Source organism: Chionomys nivalis, chromosome 10 (genome assembly GCF_950005125.1).
Source record: "Chionomys nivalis chromosome 10, mChiNiv1.1, whole genome shotgun sequence".
Taxonomy (NCBI): Eukaryota; Metazoa; Chordata; class Mammalia; order Rodentia; family Cricetidae; genus Chionomys; species Chionomys nivalis.
This window is the reverse complement of record NC_080095.1, coordinates 1210508-1231457: the sequence shown is the minus strand read 5'-3', so window position 1 is coordinate 1231457 and position 20950 is coordinate 1210508.

Below are 20950 nucleotides of genomic sequence, written 5' to 3'. Positions count from 1 at the left end.
ACAATACTTTGACACATAGCAAAAAACTACTTGTCTTTACAAAGAAATACATGTGCGTTTCTTACTAAAGCATTCGTGAAATTAATAAACTTTCAAAACAACGCGATTATCTTTCAATGTAAAGCTTGTACTGAGAAAAGGAACACTGATCTCAGTTCTAATAATGCTTCTACACGTAGCAAACAACTGCTTCACTTTACAAAGAAACACATGTGCGTTTGGTACTAAAGCTATTGTAAAATTAATAACTTTCAATAGAATACGATTATCTTTCAAAGTAAAGCTTGTACTGAGAAAAGGAACACTGATCTCAATTCAAACAATGCTTTCACACGTAGCAAACAGCTGCTTGTCTTTACAAAGAAACACATGTGCGTTTCTTACAAAAGCTTTTCAGAAATTAATAAACTTTCAAAAGAACGTGATTATCTTTCAAAGTAAAGCTTGTACTGAGATAAGGAACACGGATCTGAGTTCTGACAATGCTTTCACACGTGCCAAACAACTGCTTGTCTTTACAAAGAAACAAATGTGCGTTTCTTACTAAAGCTTTGGTACAATTAATGAACTTTCAAAAGAACGCGATGATCTTTCAAAGTAAAGCTTGTACTGAGAAAAGGAACACTGATCTCAGTTCAAACAATGCTTTCACATGTAGCAAACAACTGCTTGTCTTTTCAAAAACCACATGTGCGTTTCTTACTAAAGCCTTCGTATAATTAATTACTTTCAAAAGAATACGATGATCTTTCAAAGTAAAGCTTGTACTGAGAAGAGGAACACTTATCTCAGTTTTGACAATGCTTTCACACGTAGCAAACAACTGCTTGTCTTTACAAAGAAACACATGTGCGTTTGGTACTAAAGCTTTCGTGAAATTAATAAACTATCAAAAGAACGCGATTATCTATCAAAGTAAAGCTTTTACTGAGAAAAGGAACACTGATCTCAGTTCTAACAATGCTTTTACACATAGCAAACAACTGCTTGTCTTTACTAAGAAACACATGTACGTTTGGTACTAATGCTTTCGTGAAATTGATAATCTTTCAAAGAACATGATTATCTTTCAAAGTAAAGCTTGTACTGAGAAAAGGAATACTGATCTCAGTTCTAACAATGCCTTCACACGGAGCAATCCACTGCTTGTGTTTAAAAAGAAACACATGTTCGTTTCTTACTAAAGATTTCGTGAAATTAATAAATTTCAAAGAACGCATTTATCTTTCACAGTAAAGCTTATACTTAGAACAGGAACACTGATCTCAGTTCTAACAATGCTTTCACACGTAGCAAACAACTGCTTGTCTTTACAAAGAAACACATGTGCATTTAGTACAAAGCTTTCGTGAAATAAATAATTTTCAAAAGAACACGATTATCTTTCAAAGTAAAGCTTGTACTGAGAAACGGAACACTGACCTTAGTTCTAACAATACTTTGACACATAGCAAAAAAATGCTTGTCTTTACAAAGAAACACATGTGCGTTTCTTACTAAAGCATTCGTGAAATTAATAAACGTTCAAAACAACGCGATTTTCCTTCAAAATAAAGCTTGTACTGAGAAAAGGAACACTGATCTCAGTTCTAATAATGCTTCTACACGTAGCAAACAACTGCTTCACTTTACAAAGAAACAAATGTGCGTTTGGTACTAAAGCTATTGTGAAATTAATAACCTTCAATAGAATACGATTATCTTTCAAAGTAAAGCTTGTACTGAGAAAAGGAACCCTGCTCTCAATTCAAACAATGCTTTGACACGTAGCAAACAACTGCTTGTCTTTACAAAGAAACACATGTGCGTTTCTTACAAAAGCTTTTCAGAAATTAATAAACTTTCAAAAGAACGTGATTATCTTTGAAAGTAAAGCTTGTACTGAGAAAAGGAACACTGATCTCAGTTGTAACAACGCTTTCACAGGTAGCAAACAACTGCTTGTCTTTACAAAGAAACACATGTGCGTTTCTTACTAAAGCTTTCATGAAATTAATAAACTTTCAAAAGAATGCAATGATCTTTCAAAGTAAAGCTTGTACTGAGAAAAGGAACACTGATCTCTGTTCTAACAATGCTTTGACACGTTGCAAACAACTGCTGGGCTTTACAAAGAAACACAGATGCGTTTCTTATTAAAGCTTTCTTAAAATTAATAAACTTTGAAAAGAAACTGTTGACCTTTCAAAGTAAAGCTTGTACTGAGAAAAGGAACACTGATCTCAGTTCTATCAATACTTTCCCACGTATCAAAAAACTGGTTGTCTCTACCAAGAAACACATGTCCGTTTGGTACTAAAGCTTTCGTGAAATTAATAACTTTCAAAAGAACACGATTATCTTTCAAAGTAAAGCTTGTCCAGAGAAAAGGAAGACCGATCTGAGTTCTGACAATGCTTTCACACGTAGCAAACAACTCTTTGTCTTTACAATGAAACACATGTTCTTTTCTTACTTAAGCTTTCGTGAAATTAATAAACTTTCAAAAGAATGCGATTATCTTTCAAAGTAAAACTTGTACTGAGAAACGGAACACTGATCTCAGTTCTTAGAATGCTTTGACACATAGCAAACAACTGCTTGTCTTTACAAAGAAACACATGTGCGTTTCTTACTAAAGATTTCGTGAAATTAATAAACTTTCAAAAGAACGCGATTTTCTTTCAAAGTAAAGCATGTACTGAAAAAAGTAACACTGATCTCAGTTCTAACAATGCTTTCACACGTAGCAAACAACTGCTTGGCTTTACAGAGAAACTCATGTGCGTTTCTTACTAAAGCTTTCGTAAAATTAATAAACTTTTAAAAGAATGCGATGATCTTTCAAAGTAAAGCTTGTACTGAGAAAAGGAACACTGATCTCAGTTCTAACAATGCTTTGACACGTAGCAAACAACTGCTTGGCTTACAAAGTAACTCATGTGCGTTTGGTACTAAAGCATTGTGAAATTAATAAACTTTCAAAAGAACGCGATGATCTTTCAAAGTAAAGCTTGTACTGAGAAAAGGAATACTGATCTCAGTTCCAACAATGCTTTCACACATAGCAAACAACTGCTTGTCTTTAATAAGAAACACATGTGCGTTTGGTACTAAAGCTTTCGTGAAATTAATAACTTTCAAAGGAAGATGATTATCTTTCAAAGTAAAGCTTGCACTGAGAAATAGAACACTGATCTCAGTTCTAACAATGCTTTGACACATAGCAAACAACTGCTTGTCTTTACAAAGAAACACTTGTGCGTTTCTTACTGAAGCTTTCGTGAAATTAATAAACTTTCAAATGTACATGATTATCTTTGAAAGTAAAGCTTGTACTGAGAAAAGGAACACTGATCTCAGTTCTAACAATGCTATCACACGTAGCAAACAACTGCTTGTCTTTACAAAGATCACATGTGCATTATGAACTAAAGCTTTCGTGAAATTAATAAACTTTCAAGAGAACACGATTATCTATCAAATTAATGCTTGTACTGAGAGAAGGAACTCTGATTTCAGTTCTAACAATGCTTTCACACGTGCCAAACAACTGCTTGTCTTTACAAAGAAACGCATGTGCGTTTCTTACTAAAGCTTTGGTAAAATTAATAAACTTTCAAAAAGACGCCTAGATCTTTCAAAGTAAAGCTTGTACTGAGAAAAGGAACACTGAACTCAGTTCTAACAATGCTTTCACACGTAGCAAACAACTGCTTGTCTTTACAAAAAACACATGTGCGTTTCTTACAAAAGCTTTCGTATAATTAATAACTTTCAAAAGAATACGATGATCTTGCAAAGTAAAGCTTTTACTGAGAAAAGGAACACTGATCTCAGTTCTAACAATGCTTTTTCACATAGCAAACAACTGCTTGTCTTTACCAAGAAACACATGTACGTTTGGTACTAATGCTTTCGTGAAATTGATAATCTTTCAAAGAACATGATTATTTTTCAAAGTAAAGCTTGTACTGAGAAAAGGAATACTGATCTAAGATCTAACAATGCTTTCACACGGAGCAAACAACTGCTCGTGTTTAAAAAGAAACACATGTTCATTTCTTACTTAAGCTTTCGTGAAATTAATAACTTTCAAAGAACGCATTTATCTTTCAAAGTAAAGCTTGTACTTAGAACAGGAACATTGATCTCAGTTCTAACTATGCTATCACACGTAGCAAACAACTGCTTGTCTTTACTAAGAAACTAATGTGCGTTTCTTACAAAAGCTTTCGTGAAATTAATATACTATCAAAAGAACGTGATTATCTTTCAAAGTAAAGCTTGTACTGAGAAAAGGAACACTGATCTCAGTTCTAACAATGCGATTACACGTAGCAAACAACTGCTTGTCTTTACAAAGAAACACAGGTACCTTTCTTACTAAAGCTTTATTAAAATTAATAAACTTTCAAAAGAACGCGATGACCTTTCAAAGTAAAGCTTGTACTGAGAAAAGGAACACTGATCTCAGTTCTATCAATGCTTTCACACCTAGCAAAAAACTGGTTGTCTTTACCAAGAAACACATGTCCATTTGGTACTAAAGCTTTCGTGAAATTAATAACTTTCAAAAGAACACGATTATCTTTCAAAGTAAAGCTTGTCCAGAGAAAAGAAATACTGATCTGAGTTCTGACAATGCTTTCACACAAGCAAACAACTCCTTGTATTTACAATGAAACACATGTTCTTTTCTTACTTAAGCTTTGGTGAAATTAATAAACTTTCAAAAGAACGCGATTATCTTTCAAAGTAAAACTTATACTGAGAAAAGGAACACTGATTTCAGTTCTAAGAATGCTTTCACACGTAGCAAACAACTTCTTGTCTTTACAAAGAAACACATGTGCGTTTTGTACTAAAGCTTTCGTGAAGTTAACAACTTTCAAAAGAACGCGATGATCTTTCAAAGTAAAGTTTGTACTGCCAAACGGAACACCGATCTCAGTTCTAACAATGCTTTGACACATAGCAAACAACTGCTTGTCTTTATAAAGAAACACATGTGCGTTTCATACAGAAGATTTCGTGAAATTAATAAACTTTCAAAAGAATGTGATTATCTTTCAAAGTAAAGCTTGGACTGAGAAAAGAAACACTGATTTCAGTTGTAACAAAGCTGTCACACGTAGCAAACAACTGCTTGACTTTACAAAGAAACACATGTGCGTTTGGTACTAAAACTATTGTGAAATTAATAACTTTCAATAGAATACGATTATCTTTCAAAGTAAAGCTTGTACTGAGAAACGGAACACTGATCTCAATTCAAACAATGCTTTCACACGTAGCAAACAAATGCTTGTCTTTACAAAGAAACACATGTGCGTTTCTTACAAAAGCTTTTTAGAAATTAATAAACAATCATTAGAACGCGATGATAATTCAAAGTAAAGCTTCTACTGAGAAAAGGAACACTGATCTCAGTACTAACTATGCTTTCACATGTAGCAAACAATGGCTTGGCTTTACAAAGAAACACATGTTCGTTTCTTACTAAAGCTTTCGTGAAATTAATAAATTTTCAATAGAACGCGAGTATCTTTCAAATAAAGCTTGTACTGAGAAAAGGAACACTGATATCAGTTCTGACAATGCTTTCTCATGTACCAAACAACTGCTTGTCTTTACAAAGAAACTCATGTGTGTTTGGTACTAAAGCTTTGTGAAAATAATAAACTTTCAAAAGAAGCGATTATCCATCAAAGTAAAGCTTGTACTTAGAAAAGGAACACTGACCCCAGTTCTAACAATGCTATCACACGTAGCAAACAACTGCTTGTCTTTACAAAGATCACATGTGCGTTTTGAACTAAAACTTTCGTGAAATTAATAAACTTTCAAGAGAACACGATTATCTATCAAATTAATGCTTGTACTGAGAGAAGAAACTCTGATTTGAGTTCTAACAATGCTTTCACACGTGCCAAAGAGCTGCTTGTCTTTACAAAAAACACATGTGCGTTTCTTACTAAAGTTTTCGTATAATTAATAAATTTCAAAAGAATATGATGATCTTTCAAAGTAAAGCTTGTACGGAGAAAAGGAACACTGCTCTCAGTTCTGACAATGCTTTCAAACATAGCAAACAACTGCTTGTCTTTACAAAGAAACACATGTGCGTTTGGTACGAAAGCTATTGTGAAATTAATAACTTTCAATAGAATACGATTATCTTTCAAAGTAAAGCTTGTACTGAAAAAAGGAACACTTATCTCAGTTCTAACAATGCTTTGACACGTTGCAAACAACTGCTTGGCTTTACAAAGAAACTCATGTGCGTTTCTTACTAAAGCTTTCGTAAAATTAATAAACTTTTAAAAGAATGCGATGATCTTTCAAAGTAAAACTTGTACTGAGAAAAGGAACACTGATCTCAGTTCCAACAATGCTTTCACACATAGCAAACAACTGCTTGTCTTTACCAAGAAACACAGGTGCATTTCTTATTAAAGCTTTCTTAAAATCAATAAACTTTCAAAAGAAAGTGTTGACCTTTCAAAGTAAAGCTTGTACTGAGAAAAGGAACACTGATCTCAGTTCTATCAATGCTTTCCCACGTAGCAAAAAACTGGTTGTCTTTACCAAGAAACACATGTCGTTTGGTACTAAAGCTTTCGTGAAATTAATAACTTTCAAAAGAAAACGATTATCTTTCAAAGTAAAGCTTGTCCAGAGAAAAGGAAGACTGATCTGAGTTCTGACAATGCTTTCACATGTAGCAAACAACTCTTTGTCTTTACAATGAAACACATGTTCTTACTTAAGCTTTCGTGAAATTAATAAACTTTCAAAAGAACGCGATTATCTTTCAAAGTAAGACTTGTACTGAGAAAAGGAACACTGATCTCATTCCTAAGCATGCTTTCACACGTAGCACACAACTGCTTGTCTTTACAAAGAAACACATGTGCGTTTGGTACTAAAGCTTTCGAGAAATTAACAACTTTCAAAAGAACTCGATGATCTTTCAAAGTAAAGCTTGTACTGAGAAACGGAACACTGATCTCAGTTCTGACAATGCTTTGACACATAGCAAACAACTGCTTGTCTTTACAAAGAAACACATGTGCGTTTCATACTGAAGATTTCGTGAAATTAATAAACTTTCAAAAGAACGTGATTATCTTTCAAAGTAAAGCTTGTACTGAGAAAAAGAACACTGATCTCAGTTGTAACAATGTGGTCACACGTAGCAAACAACTGCTTGTCTTTACAAAGAAACACATGTTCGTTTCTTTCTAAAGATTTTGTGAAATTAATAAACTTTCAAAAGAACGCGATTTTCTTTCAAAGTAAAGCTTGTACTGAGAAAAGTAACACTGATCTCAGTTCTAACAATGCTTTCACACGTAGCAAACAACTGCTTGTTTTTACAAAGAAACACATATGCGTTTGGTACTAAAGCATTCGTGAAATTTATAACTTTCAAAGAACGCGATTATCTTTCAAAGTAAAGATTGTACTTAGAAAAGGAACACTGATCTCAGTTCTAACAATGCTTTCCCACGTAGCAAACTACCGCTTGTCTATACCAAGAAACACATGTGCGTTTGGTACTAAAGCTTTCGTGAAATTCATAACCTTTCAAAAGAAGGTGATTATCTATCAAAGTAATGCTTGTACTAAGAGAAGTAACACTGATTTCAGATCTAACAATGCTTTCACACGTGGCAAACCATTGCTTGTCTTCACAAAGAAACACATGTGCGTTTCTTACTAAAGCTTTCGTAAAATTAATAAACTTTCAAAAGAACGCGATTATCTTTCAAAGTAAAGCTTGTACTGAGAAAAGGAACACTGATCTCAGTTCTAACAATGCTTTGACACGTAGCAAACAACGGCTTGTCTTTACAAAGAAACTCATGTGCGTTTGGTACTAAAGCATTATGAAATTAATAAACTTTCAAAAGAACGGGATGATCCTTCAAAGTAAAGCTTGTACTGAGAAAAGGAATACTGATCTCAGTTCCAACAATGCTTTCACACATAGCAAACAACTGCTTGTCTTTACAAAGAAACACATGTGCGTTTGGTACTAAAGCTTCCGTGAAATTAATAAACTTTCAAAAGAACAAGATTATCTTTCAAAGTAAAGCTTGTACTGAGAAAAGCAACACTGATCTCAGTTCTAACAGTGCTTTCACACGTAGCACACTACTGCTTGTCTTTACAAAAAAACACATGTGCGTTTCTTACTAAAGCATTCGTGAAATTAATAAACTTTCAAATGTACATGATTATCTTTGAAAGTAAAGCTTGTACTGAGAAAAGGAACACTGATCTCAGTTCTAAGAATGCTATCACACGAAGCAAACAACTGTTTGTCTTTACAAAGATCACATGTGCGTTTTGAACTAAAGCTTTCGTGAAATTAATAAACTTTCAAGAGAACATGATTATCTATCAAATTAATGCTTGTACTGAGAGAAGGAACTCTGATTTCAGTTCTAACAATGCTTTCACACGTGCCAAACAACTGCTTGACTTTACAAAGAAACAAATGTGCGTTTCTTACTAAAGCTTTGGTAAAATTAATAAACTTTCAAAAGGATGCGTAGATCTTTCAAAGTAAAGCTTGTACTGAGAAAAGGAACACTGATCTCTGTTCTAATACTGCTTCTACACGTTGCAAACAACTGCTTGACTTTACAAAGAAACACATGTGCGTTTGGTGTTAAAGCTATTGTGAAATAATAACTTTCAATAGAATACGATTATCTTTCAAAGTAAAGCTTGTACTGAGAAAAGGAACACTGATCTCAATTCAAACAATGCTTTCACACGTAGCAAACAACTGCTTGTCTTTACAAAGAAACACAAGTGCATTTCTTACAAAAGCTTTTTAGAAATTGTGGCGGCGCAAATGAATGTAGACAGATTATATAGATATATACAGCTTTTAAGGAAATAGACTTACAGGACCACAGGTTCCCGTGGAGCACTGGAAAAGTGGAGCAAAAGAAATAGGGCTGCTGGGCTCACTCCCGGCAGATTTATCCATAAACATTAGCCCGAGGCGAACACGCCACCAATGGGTTGGTCTATGTCCCTACAAGAAATTAATAAACAATCAATAGAACGCAATGATCATTCAAAGTAAAGCTTCTACTGAGAAAAGGAACACTGATCTCAGTACTAACAATGCTTTCACATGTAGCAAACAACTGCTTGGCTTTACAAAGAAACACATGTTCGTTTCTTACTAAAGCTTTCGTGAAATTAATAAACTTTCAAAAGAACGCGAGTATCTTTCAAATAAAGCTTGTACTGAGAAAAGGAACACTGATATCAGTTCTGACAATGCTTTCTCACGTAGCAAACAACTGCTTGTCTTTACAAAGAAACTCATGTGCGTTTGGTACTAAAGCTTTGTGAAAGTAATAAACTTTCAAAAGAACGCGATTATCTTTCAAAGTAAAGCTGTACTGAGAAACGGAACACAGATCTCAGTTCTGACAATGCTTTCACACGTAGCAAACAACTCCTTCTCTTTACAAAGAAACACATGTTCGTTTCTTACTAAAGTTTTCGTGAAATTAATAAACTTTCAAAAGAATGCATTTATCTTTCAAAGTAAAGCTTGTACTGAGAAAAGCAACACTGATCTCAGTTCTAACAGTGCTTTCACACGTAGCAAACAACTGCTTGTCTTTACAAAGAAACTCATGTGCGTTTGGTATAAAGCTTTGTGAAATTAATAAACTTTCAAAAAAACGCGATTATATTTCAAAGTAAAGGTTGTACTGAGAAAAGTAACATTGATCTCAGTTCTATCAATGCTTTCACACGTAGCAAACAACTGCTTGTCTTTACCAAGAAACACATGTGCGTTTGGTACTAATGCTTTCGTGAAATTGATTGTCTTTCAAAAGAACATTATTATCTTTCAAAGTAAATCTTGTACTGTGAAAAGGAACACTGATCTCAGTTCTAACAATTCTATCACACATAGCATACAACTGCTTGCCTTTACAAAGAAACACATGTGCGTTTCTTACTAAAGCTTATGTGAAATTAATAAACTATCAAAAGAACGCAATGAAATTTCAAAGTAAAGCTTGTACTGAGAAAAGGAACACTGATCTCAGTTCGAATAATGCTTTCACACGTAGCAAACAACTGCTTGGCTTTACAAAGAAACACATGTTCTTTTCTTACTAAAGCTTTCATGAAATTAATAAACTTTCAAAAGAACGCGATTATCTTTCAAAGTAAAGCTTGTACTTAGAAAAGAACACTGATCTCAGTTCAAACAATGCTTTAACACGTAGCAAACAACTGCTTGTCTTTACAAAGAAACACATGTGCCTTTGGTACTAAAGCTTTCGTGAAATTAATAACTTTCAAAAGAACATGATTATCTATGAAAGTAAAGCTTGTACTGAGAAAAGGAACACTGATCTCAGTTCTAACAATGCTTTCATATGCAGCAAACAACTGCTTGTCTTTACAAAGAAACTCATGTGCGTTTGGTACTAAAGCTTTGTAAAACTAATAAACTTTCAAAAGAACGCGATTATCTTTCAAAGTAAAGCTTGTACTGAGAAAAGGAACACTGATCTCAGTTCTAACAATGCTTTCACACGTACCAAACAACTGCTTGTCTTTACAAAGAAACTCATGTGCGTTTGGTAATAAAGCTTTGGGAAATTAATAAACCTTCAAAAGAACGCGATTATCTTTCAAAGTAAAGCTTGTACTGAGAAAAGGAACACTGATCTCAGTTCTGACAATGCTTTCACACGTAGCAAACAACTCCTTGTCTTTACAAAGAAACACATGTTCGTTTCTTACTAAAGCTTTCGTGAAATTAATAAACTTTCAAGAGAACGCGATTATCTTTCAAAGTAAAGCTTGTACTGAGAAAGGAACACTGATCTCAGTTCTAACAATGCTTCACACGTAGGAAACAACTGCTTTTCTTTACCAAGAAACACATGTGCTTTTGGTACTAATGCTTTCGTGAAATTGATAATTTTCAAAAGAACACGATTATCTTTCAAAGTAATGCTTGTACTGAGAAACGGAACACTGACCTTAGTTCTAACAAGACTTTGACACATAGCAAAATACTGCTTGTCTTTACCAAAAAACACATGTGCGTTTCTTACTAAAGCATTCGTGAAATGAATAAACTTTCAAAACAACGCGATTATCTTTCAAAGTAAAGCTTGTACTGAGAAAAGCAACACTGATCTCAGTTCTAACAGTGCTTTCACACGTAGCAAACAACTGCTTGTCTCTAGAAAGAAACGCATGTGCGTTTCTTACTAAAGCTTCCGTGAAATTAATAAACTTTCAAAAGAACGAGATTATCTTTCAAAGTAAAGCTTGTACTGAGAAAAGCAACACTGATCTCAGTTCTAACAGTGCTTTCACACGTAGCACACTACTGCTTGTCTTTACAAAGAAACACATGTGCGTTTCTTACTAAAGCATTCGTGAAATTAATAAACTTTCAAAAGAACGCAATTATCTTTCAAAGTAAGGCTTGTACTGAGAAAAGGAACACTGATCTCAGTTCTAACAATGCTTTCACACGTAGCAAACAACTGCTTGTCTTTACCAAAAAACACATGTGCGTTTGGTACAAATGCTTTCGTGAAATTGATTATCTTTCAAAAGAACATGATTATCTTTCAAAGTAAATCTTGTACTGAGAAAGGAACACTGATCTCAGTTCGAATAATGCTTTCACATGTAGCAAACAACTGCTTGGCTTTACAAAGAAACACATGTTCTTTTCTTACTAAAGCTTTCATGAAATTAATAAACTTTCAAAAGAACGCGATTATCTTTCAAAGTGAAGCTTGTTCTGAGAAAAGGAACCCTGATCTCAGTTCTCAAAATGATTTCACATGTAGCAAAAAACTGCTTGTCTTTACAAGGAAACACATGTGCGTTTGGTACTGAAGCTTTCATGAAATCAATAACTTTCAAAAGAACGCGATTATCTTTCAAAGTAAAGCTTGTACTGAGAAAAGGAACACTGATCTCAGTTCTAACAGTGGTTTCACACGTATCAAACAACTCTTTGTCTTTACAAAGAAACTCATGTGCGTTTGGTACTAAAGCTTTGTGAAATTAATAAACTTTCAAAAGAACGCAATTATCTTTCAAAGTAAGGCTTGTACTGAGAAAAGGAACACTGATCTCAGTTCTAACAATGCTTTCACACGTAGCAAACAACTGCTTGTCTTTACCAAAAAACACATGTGCGTTTGGTACAAATGCTTTAGTGAAATTGATTATCTTTCAAAAGAACATGATTATCTTTCAAAGTAAATCTTGTACTGAGAAAGGAACACTGATCTCAGTTCTAACAATTCACTCACACATAGCATACAACTGCTTGCCTTTACAAAGAAACACATGTGCGTTTCTTACTAAAGCTATGTGAAATTAATAAACTTTCAAAAGAACGCGATGAAATTTCAAAGTAAAGCTCGTATTGAGAAAAGGAACACTGATCTCAGTTCGAATAATGCTTTCACATGTAGCAAACAACTGCTTGGCTTTACAAAGAAACACATGTTCTTTTCTTACTAAATCTTTCATGAAATTAATAAACTTTCAAAAGAACGCGATTATCTTTCAAAGTGAAGCTTGTTCTGAGAAAAGGAACCCTGATCTCAGTTCTCAAAATGATTTCACATGTAGCAAAAAACTGCTTGTCTTTACAAGGAAACACATGTGCGTTTGGTACTGAAGCTTTCATGAAATCAATAACTTTCAAAAGAACGCGATTATCTTTCAAAGTAAAGCTTGTACTGAGAAAAGGAACACTGATCTCAGTTCTAACAGTGGTTTCACACGTATCAAACAACTCTTTGTCTTTACAAAGAAACTCATGTGCGTTTGGTACTAAAGCTTTGTGAAATTAATAAACTTTCAAAAGAACGCAATTATCTTTCAAAGTAAAGCTTGTACTGAGAAAAGGAACACTGATCTCAGTTTTAACAATGCTTTCACAGGTAGCAAACAACTGCTTGGCTTTACAAAGAAACACATATTCGTTTCTTACGAAAGCTTTCGTGAAATTAATAAACTTTCAAAAGAACGTGATTATCTTTCAAAGTAAAGCTTGTACTGAGAAAAGGAACACGGATCTCAGTTCTAATAATGCTTTTACACTTAGCAAACAACTGCTTGTCTTTACAAAGAAACACATGTGCGTTTTGTAGTAAAGCTTTCGTGAAATCAGTAACTTTCAAAAGAACAAGATTATTTTTCAACGTAAAGCTTGCACTGAGAAACGGAAGACTGATCTCAGTTATAACAATGCTTTCACACGTAGCAAACAACTGCTTGTCTTTACCAAGAAACACATGTGCGTTTGGTACTAATGCTTTCCTAAAATTGATAATCTTTGAAAAGAACACGATTATCTTTCAAAGTAAAGGTTGTACTGAGAAAAGGAACACTGATCTCAGTTCTAAAAATTATATCACACATAGCAAACAACTGCTTGCCTTTACAAAGAAACACATGTGCGATTCTTACTAAAGTTTTCGTGAAATTAATAAACTATAAAAGAACGTGATGGAATTTCAAAGTAGAGATTGTACTGAGAAAAGGAACACTGATCTCAGTTATAACAATGCTTTCACATGTAGCAAACAACATCTGAGCTTTACAAAGAAACACATGTTCTTTTCTTACTAAGCTTTCATGAAATTAATAAACTTTCAAAAGAACGCGATTATCTTTCAAAGTAAAGCTTGTACTGAGAAAAGAACACTGATCTCATTTCTGACAATGCTTTCACACGTTGCAAACAACTCCTTGTCTTTACAAAGAAACACTTTCGTTTCTTACTAAAGCTTTCGTGAAATCAATAACTTTCAAGAAACGCGATTATCTTTAAAAGTAAAGCTTGTACTGAGAAAAGGAACACTGATCTCAGTTCTAACAATGCTTTCACACGTACCAAACAACTGCTTGTCTATACCAAGAAAAACATGGGCGTTTGGTACTAATGCTTTCGTGAAATTGATAATCTTTCAAAACAACGCGATTATCTTTCAAAGTAAAGGTTGTACTGAGAAAAGGAACACTGATCTCAGTTCTAACAATGCTTTCACACGTAGGAAACAACTGCTTGTCTTTACAAAGAAGCTCATGTGCATTTGGTACTAAAGCTTTGTGAAATTAATAAACTTTCAAAAGAACGCGATTATCTTTCAAAGTAAAGCTTGTACTGAGAAAATGAACACTGATCTCAGTTATGACAATGTTTTTACACGTAGCAAACAACTCCTTGTCTTTACAAAGAAACACATGTTCGTTTCTTACTAAAGCTTTCGTGAAATTAATAAACTTGCAAAGAACGCATTTATCTTTCGAAGTAAAGCTTGTACTTAAAAGGAACACTAATCTCAGTTCTAATAATGCTTTCACAAGTAGCAAACAACCTCTTGTCTTTACAGAGAAACACATGTGCGTTTGTTACTAAAGCTTTCGTGAAATCAATAACTTTCAAGGAACGTGATTATCTTTAAAAGTAAAGCTTGTACTGCGAAAAGGAACACTGATCTCAGTTCTAACAATCCTTTCACACGTAGCAAACAACTGCTTGTCTTTACAAAGAAACACATGTGTGTTTGGTACTAAAGCTTTCGTGAAATTAATAACTATCAAAAGAACATGATTATCTTTGAAAGTAAAGCTTGTACTGAGAAAAGGACCACTGATCTCAGTTCTAACAATGCTTTCATATGCAGCAAACAACTGCTTGTCTTTATAAAGAAACTCATGTGCGTTTGGTACTAAAGCTTTGTGAAATTAATAAACTTTCAAATGAACGCGATTATATTTCAAAGTAAAGCTTGTACTGAGAAAAGGAACACTGATCTCAGTTCTCACAATGCTTTCACACATAGCAAACAACTGCTTGTCTCTACAAAGAAACATATGTGCGTTTGCTACTAAAGCATTCTTGAAATTAATAAACTTTCAAATGAACGCGATTATCTTTCAAAGTAATGCTTGTATTGAGAAAAGGATCACTGATCTCAGTTCTAACAATCCTTTCACATGTAGGAAACAACTGCTTGTCTTTACACAGAAACACATGTGCGTTTCTTACTAAAGCTTTTGTGAAATTAACAATGTTGCAAAAGAACCCGATTATCTTTCAAAGTAAAGCTTGTACTGAGAAAAGGAAAACTGATGTCAGTTCTAAGAATGCTTTCACACATAGCAAACAGCGGTTTTCTTTAGAAAGAAACACATCTGCGTTTCTTACTAAAGCTTTCGTGAAATTTATAAACTTTCAAAAGAACGCGATTATCTTTCAAGGTAAAGCTTGTACTGAGAAAAGGAACACTGATCTCAGTTCTAACAGTGCTTTCACACCTAGCATACAACTCTTACCTTTACAAATGAACACCTGTACGTTTCTTACTAAAGCATTCGTAAAAGTAATACACTTTCAAAAGAATGAAATTATCTTTCAAATTAAAGACTGCACTGAGAAAACGAACACTGATCTCAGTTCTAACAATGCTTTCACACGTAGCAAACAACTGCTTGTCTCTACAAAGAAACACATGTGTGTTTCTTACTAAAGCTTTCGTGAAATTAATAAACTTTCAAAAGAACGCATTTATCTTTCAAAGTAAAGCTTGTACTGAGAAATGGAACACAGATCTCAGTTCTAACAATGCTTTCACACATAGCAAACAACTGCTTGTCTTTACAAAGAAACACATGTGCGTTTCTTACTAAAGCTATCGTGAAATTAAAAACTTTCAAAAGAACGCGATTTCCTTTCAAAGTAAACTTGTACTGAAAAAAGGAACACTGATCTCAGTTCTAACAATGTTTCACACAGAGCAAACAACTGCTTTTCTTTACAAAGAAACACATGTGCGTTTCTTACTAAAGCTTTCTTGAAATTAATAAACTTTCAAAAGAACACGATTATCTTTCAAAGTAAACCTTGTACTGAGAAAAGGAACACTGATCTCAATTCTAACAATGCTTTCAAACTTAGCAAACTACTGCTTGTCTTTACAAATAAACACATGTGCATTTCTTACTAAAGCTTTCGTGAAATTAATAAAGTATCAAAAGAACGCGATTATCTTTCTAAGTACAGCTTGTACTGAGAAAAGGAACACTGATCTCAGTTCTAACAATGCTTTCACATATAGCAAACAACTGCTTGTCTTTACAAAGAAACACATGAGCGTTTCTTACTACAGCTTTCATGTAATTAATAAACTTTCCAAAGAACGCCATTTTTTTCAAAGTAAACTTGTACTGAAAAAAGGAACACTGATCTCAGTTCGAACAGTGTTTCACACATAGCAAACAACTGCTTGTCTTTACAAAGAAACACATGTGCGTTTTTTACTAAAGCTTTTATGAAATTAATAAACTTTCAAAAGAATGCGATTATCTTTCAAATAAAGCTTGTACTGAGAAAAGGAACACTGATCTCAGTTCTAACAATTCTTTCTCACATAGCAAAGAACTGCTTGTCTTTACTCAGAAACAAATGTGCGTTTCATAGTAAAGCTTTCGTGAAATTAATAAACTTTCAAAAGAACGCAATTATCTTTCAAACTAAAGCTTGCACTGATAAAAGGAACACTGATCTCAGTTCTAACAATGCTTTCACACGTAGCAAACTGCTTGTCTTTACAAAGAAACACATATGTGTTTGGTACTGGAGCTTTCTTGAAATTAATAAACTTTCAAAAGAACGCAATTATCTTTCAAAGTAAAGCTTGTACTGAGAAAAGGAACACTGATCTCAGTTCTAACAATGCTTTCATATTTAGCAAACAACTGCTTGTCTTCACATAGAAACACATGTGAGTTTCTTACTAAAGCTTTCGAGAAATAAATAAACTTTCAAAAGAACGTGATTATCTTTCAAAGTAAGGCTTGTGCTGAGAAAAGGAACACTGATCTCAGTTCTAACAATGCTTTCACACGTAGCAAACAACTGCTTGTCTTTACAAAGAAAGACATGTGCGTTTCTTACTAAAGCTTTCGTGAAATTAATAAACTTTCAAAGGAACGCAATTATCTTTCAAAGTAAAGCTTGTGCTGAGAAAAGCACCACTGATCTCAATTCTAACAATAACTTGACATGTCGCAAAAAAGTACTTCTCTTCACAGAGAAAAATTTTCTGTTTCTTAATAAAGCTTTTCATAAATAAATGCATTTTCAAAAGAATGTGATTATCTTTCAAAGTAAAGCTTTTACAGAGAAATGGTACACTGATCTCACTTCTAACAATACTTTGACACGTCGCAACCAACTTCTTCTCTTTACTAAGAAACACATGTTTGTTTCTAACTAAAGCTTTTCAGAAATGAATTCACTTTTCAAAGAACATGATTATCTTTCAAAGTAAAGCTTCTCCAGAGAAAATGAATATTGATCTCACTTCAAAAAATACTTTGACAAGTCGCAAACAAGTGCTTCTCCTTTTTTTTTCTTTTCTTTTTTTTTGGTTTTTCGAGACAAGGTTTCTCTGTGGTTTTGGAGCCTGTCCTGGAACTAGCTCTTGTAGACCAGGCTGGTCTCGAACTCACAGAGATCCGCCTGCCTCTGCCTCCCGAGTGCTGGGATTAAAGGCCTGCGCCACCACCGCCTGGCTAGTGCTTCTCCTTTTCAAGAAACACATGTGTCTTTCTTACTAAAACATTTTAAGAAATGAATATACTTTCAAATGAACGTGATTATCTTTCAAAATAAAGCTTGTACAGAGAAAAGGAACACTGATTTCACTTCGAACAGTAATTTTACATGGCGCAAACAACTGCTTCTCTTTAGAGAGAAACACGTGCGTTTCTTACTAAAGCTTTTAAAGAAATGGAAACCCTTTCAAAAGAATGTGCTTATCTTTCAAAGTAAAGCTTGTACAGTGACAAGTAACACTGATCTCCATTCTAACAATACTTTGATATGTAGCAAACATCGGCTTCTCTTTACCAAGAAACACATATACATTTCTTACTAAAGCTTTTCTTGAAATACGCTTTCAAAAGAACATGATTATCTTTCAATCTAAAGGTTGTACAGAAAAAAGGAATACTGATCTCACGTCTAACAATATTTTGAAATGTTGCAAACAACTGCTTCACATTACCAAGAAACACATGTGCATTTCCAACCAAGGCTTTTCAAGAAATGATTACATTTTCAAAGGAACATGATTATCTTTCAAAGTAAAGCTTCTACAGAGAAAAGGAACACTGATCTTACTTCTAACAATACTTTGACATGTTGCAAACAACTGCTTCTCCTTACCAAGAAACACATGTCTGTTTTTAACTAAAGCTTTTCAAGAAATGAATATACTTTAAAAAGAATGTGATCATCTTTCAAAGTAAAGTTTGTACAGAGAAAAGGAACAATGATCTCACATCTAACAGTAATTTGACATGTTGCAAACAACTGCTTCTCTTACAGATAAACACTTGTGAGATTCTTACTAAAGCTATTTATGAAATGAATACACTTTCAAAACAATGTGATTATCTTTCAAATTAAAGCTTCTACAGAGAAAAGGAATACTGATCTCAGTTCTAAGAATACTTTGACATGTCGCAAACTACTGCTTCTCTTTACCAAGGAACACGTGCGTTTCCAACAAAAGCTTTTCAAGAAATGAATACATTTTCAAAAGAACTTGATTATCTTTCAAAGCAAAGATTCTACAGAGTAAAGGAACACTGATCTAACTTCTAACAATACTTTGACATGTCACAAACAACGGCTTCTCTTTACAGAGAAACACTTGTGCGTTTCTTACTTAAGCTATTTATGAAATGAATATACTTTCAAAGAATGTGATTATCTTTCAAAGTAAAGCTTCTACAGAGAAATGAATACTGATCACACTTCTAACAAGACTTTGACATGTCAGAAACAACTGCTTCTCTTTACCAAGACACACAGGAGCATTATTACTAAAGCATTTCTAGAAATGAATACACTTTCAAAAGAACGTGACTATATTTCAAAATAAAGCTTCCACAGAGAAAATGAACACTGATCTCACTTCTAACAGTAATTTGACATGTCGAAAAGAAGTGCTTTTCTTTACAGAGAAACACATGTACGTTTCTTACTAAAGCTTATCATGAAATGAATACACTTTCAAAAGAATATGATTATACTTCAAAGCAAAGCTTCTACAGAGAAAAGGAACACTGATCTCACTTCTAAAAATACTTGACATGTCGGAAAAAACTGCTTCTCTTTACAGAGAAACACATATGCGTTTCTTCCTAATGCTTTTCATGAAATGAATACACTTTGAAAAGAATGTGATTATCTTTCAAAGTAAAGCTTTTACAGAGAAAGGAACACTGATCTCTCTTCTAAAAATACTTTGACATGATGCATAATACGGCCTTTCTTTACAGAGAAACAACTGTGCGTTTCTTACTAAAGTTATATATGAAACTAATACACTTTCAAAAAACGTGATTATCTTTCAAAATAAAGCTTTGACAGAGAAAAGGAAAACTGATCTCACTTCTAATAGATATTTGACAGTTGCAAACGTCTGCTTCTTTACAGAGAAACTCATGTGTGTTTCATACTAAAACTTTTTAAGAAATGAATACACATTCAAAAGAACGTGATTATCATTCAAAGCAAAGCTTCTACAGAGGATGGAACACTGATCTCACTTCTAACAAGACTTTGACATTTAGGAAACAATTGAATCTCTTTACCAAGTAACACGTGTGTTTCTTACTAAAGCTAATCCTGAAATGAATACACTTTCAAAGGAATGTGATTATCTTTCAAAGTAAAGCTTCTACACAGAAAGGAACACTGATCTCTCTTCTAACAATACTTTGACATGTCGCAAAAAATGGCCTCTCTTTAGAGAAACACATGTGCGTTTCTTACTAAAGCTATTTATGAAATGAACACCCTTTCAAAAGAATGTGATTTTCTTTCAAAGTAAACCTGCTACAGAGAAAAGGAATACTGATTTCACTTCAAACAATACTTTGAATGTCGTAAACAACTGCTTCTCCTTACCAAGATACACATGTGTGTTTCATGCTAAAGCTTTTCAAGAAATGAATACACTTTCAAAAGAATGTGAATATCTTTCAAAGTAAAGCTTGTACAGAGAAAAGGAATACGGATCTCACTTCTACCAATACTTTAACATGTTCCAAAGAACTGCTTCTCTTTACAGAAAAACACATGTGCTTTTCTTACAAAAGCATTTCATGAAATAAATACACATTCAAAAGAACGTTATTATCTTTCAAAGTAAAACTTCTGCAGAGAAAAGGAAAACTAATCTCACTTCTAACAGTAATTTGACATGTCGCAAACATCTGCTTCTCTTTACAGAGAAACACATGTGCGTTTCTTACTAAAGCTTTTCAAGATATGAATACACTTTCAAAAGAACATGTTTATATTTCAAAACAAAGATTCTACAGAGAAAAGGAACACTGATCTCACTTCTAATAATACTTTGACATGTCGTAAACAATGGCTTCTCTTTACAAGGAACAGTTGTGCATTTCTTACTTAAGTTATTTATGAAATGAATACACTTTCAAAGAATGTGATTATCTTTCAAAGTAAAGTTTCTAAAGAGAAATGAATACTGATCTCACTTCTAACAAGGCTTTGAAATGTCAGAAACAACTGCCTTTCCTTACCAAGAAACACATGTGTGTTATTACTAAAGCATTTAAAGAAATAAATACACTTTCAAAAGAACGTGATTATATTTCAAATTAAAGCTTGCACACAGAAAATGACTACTGATCTCACTTCTAACAATACTTTGACATGTCGAAAACAACTGCTTCTCCTTACAGAGAAACACATGTGAGTTTCTTACAAAAGTATTTCATGAAATAAATGCACTTTCAAAAAAACGTGATTATCTTCCAAAGTAAAGCTTCTATAGAGAAAAGGAACACTGATCTCACTTCTAAAAAGACTTTGACATGT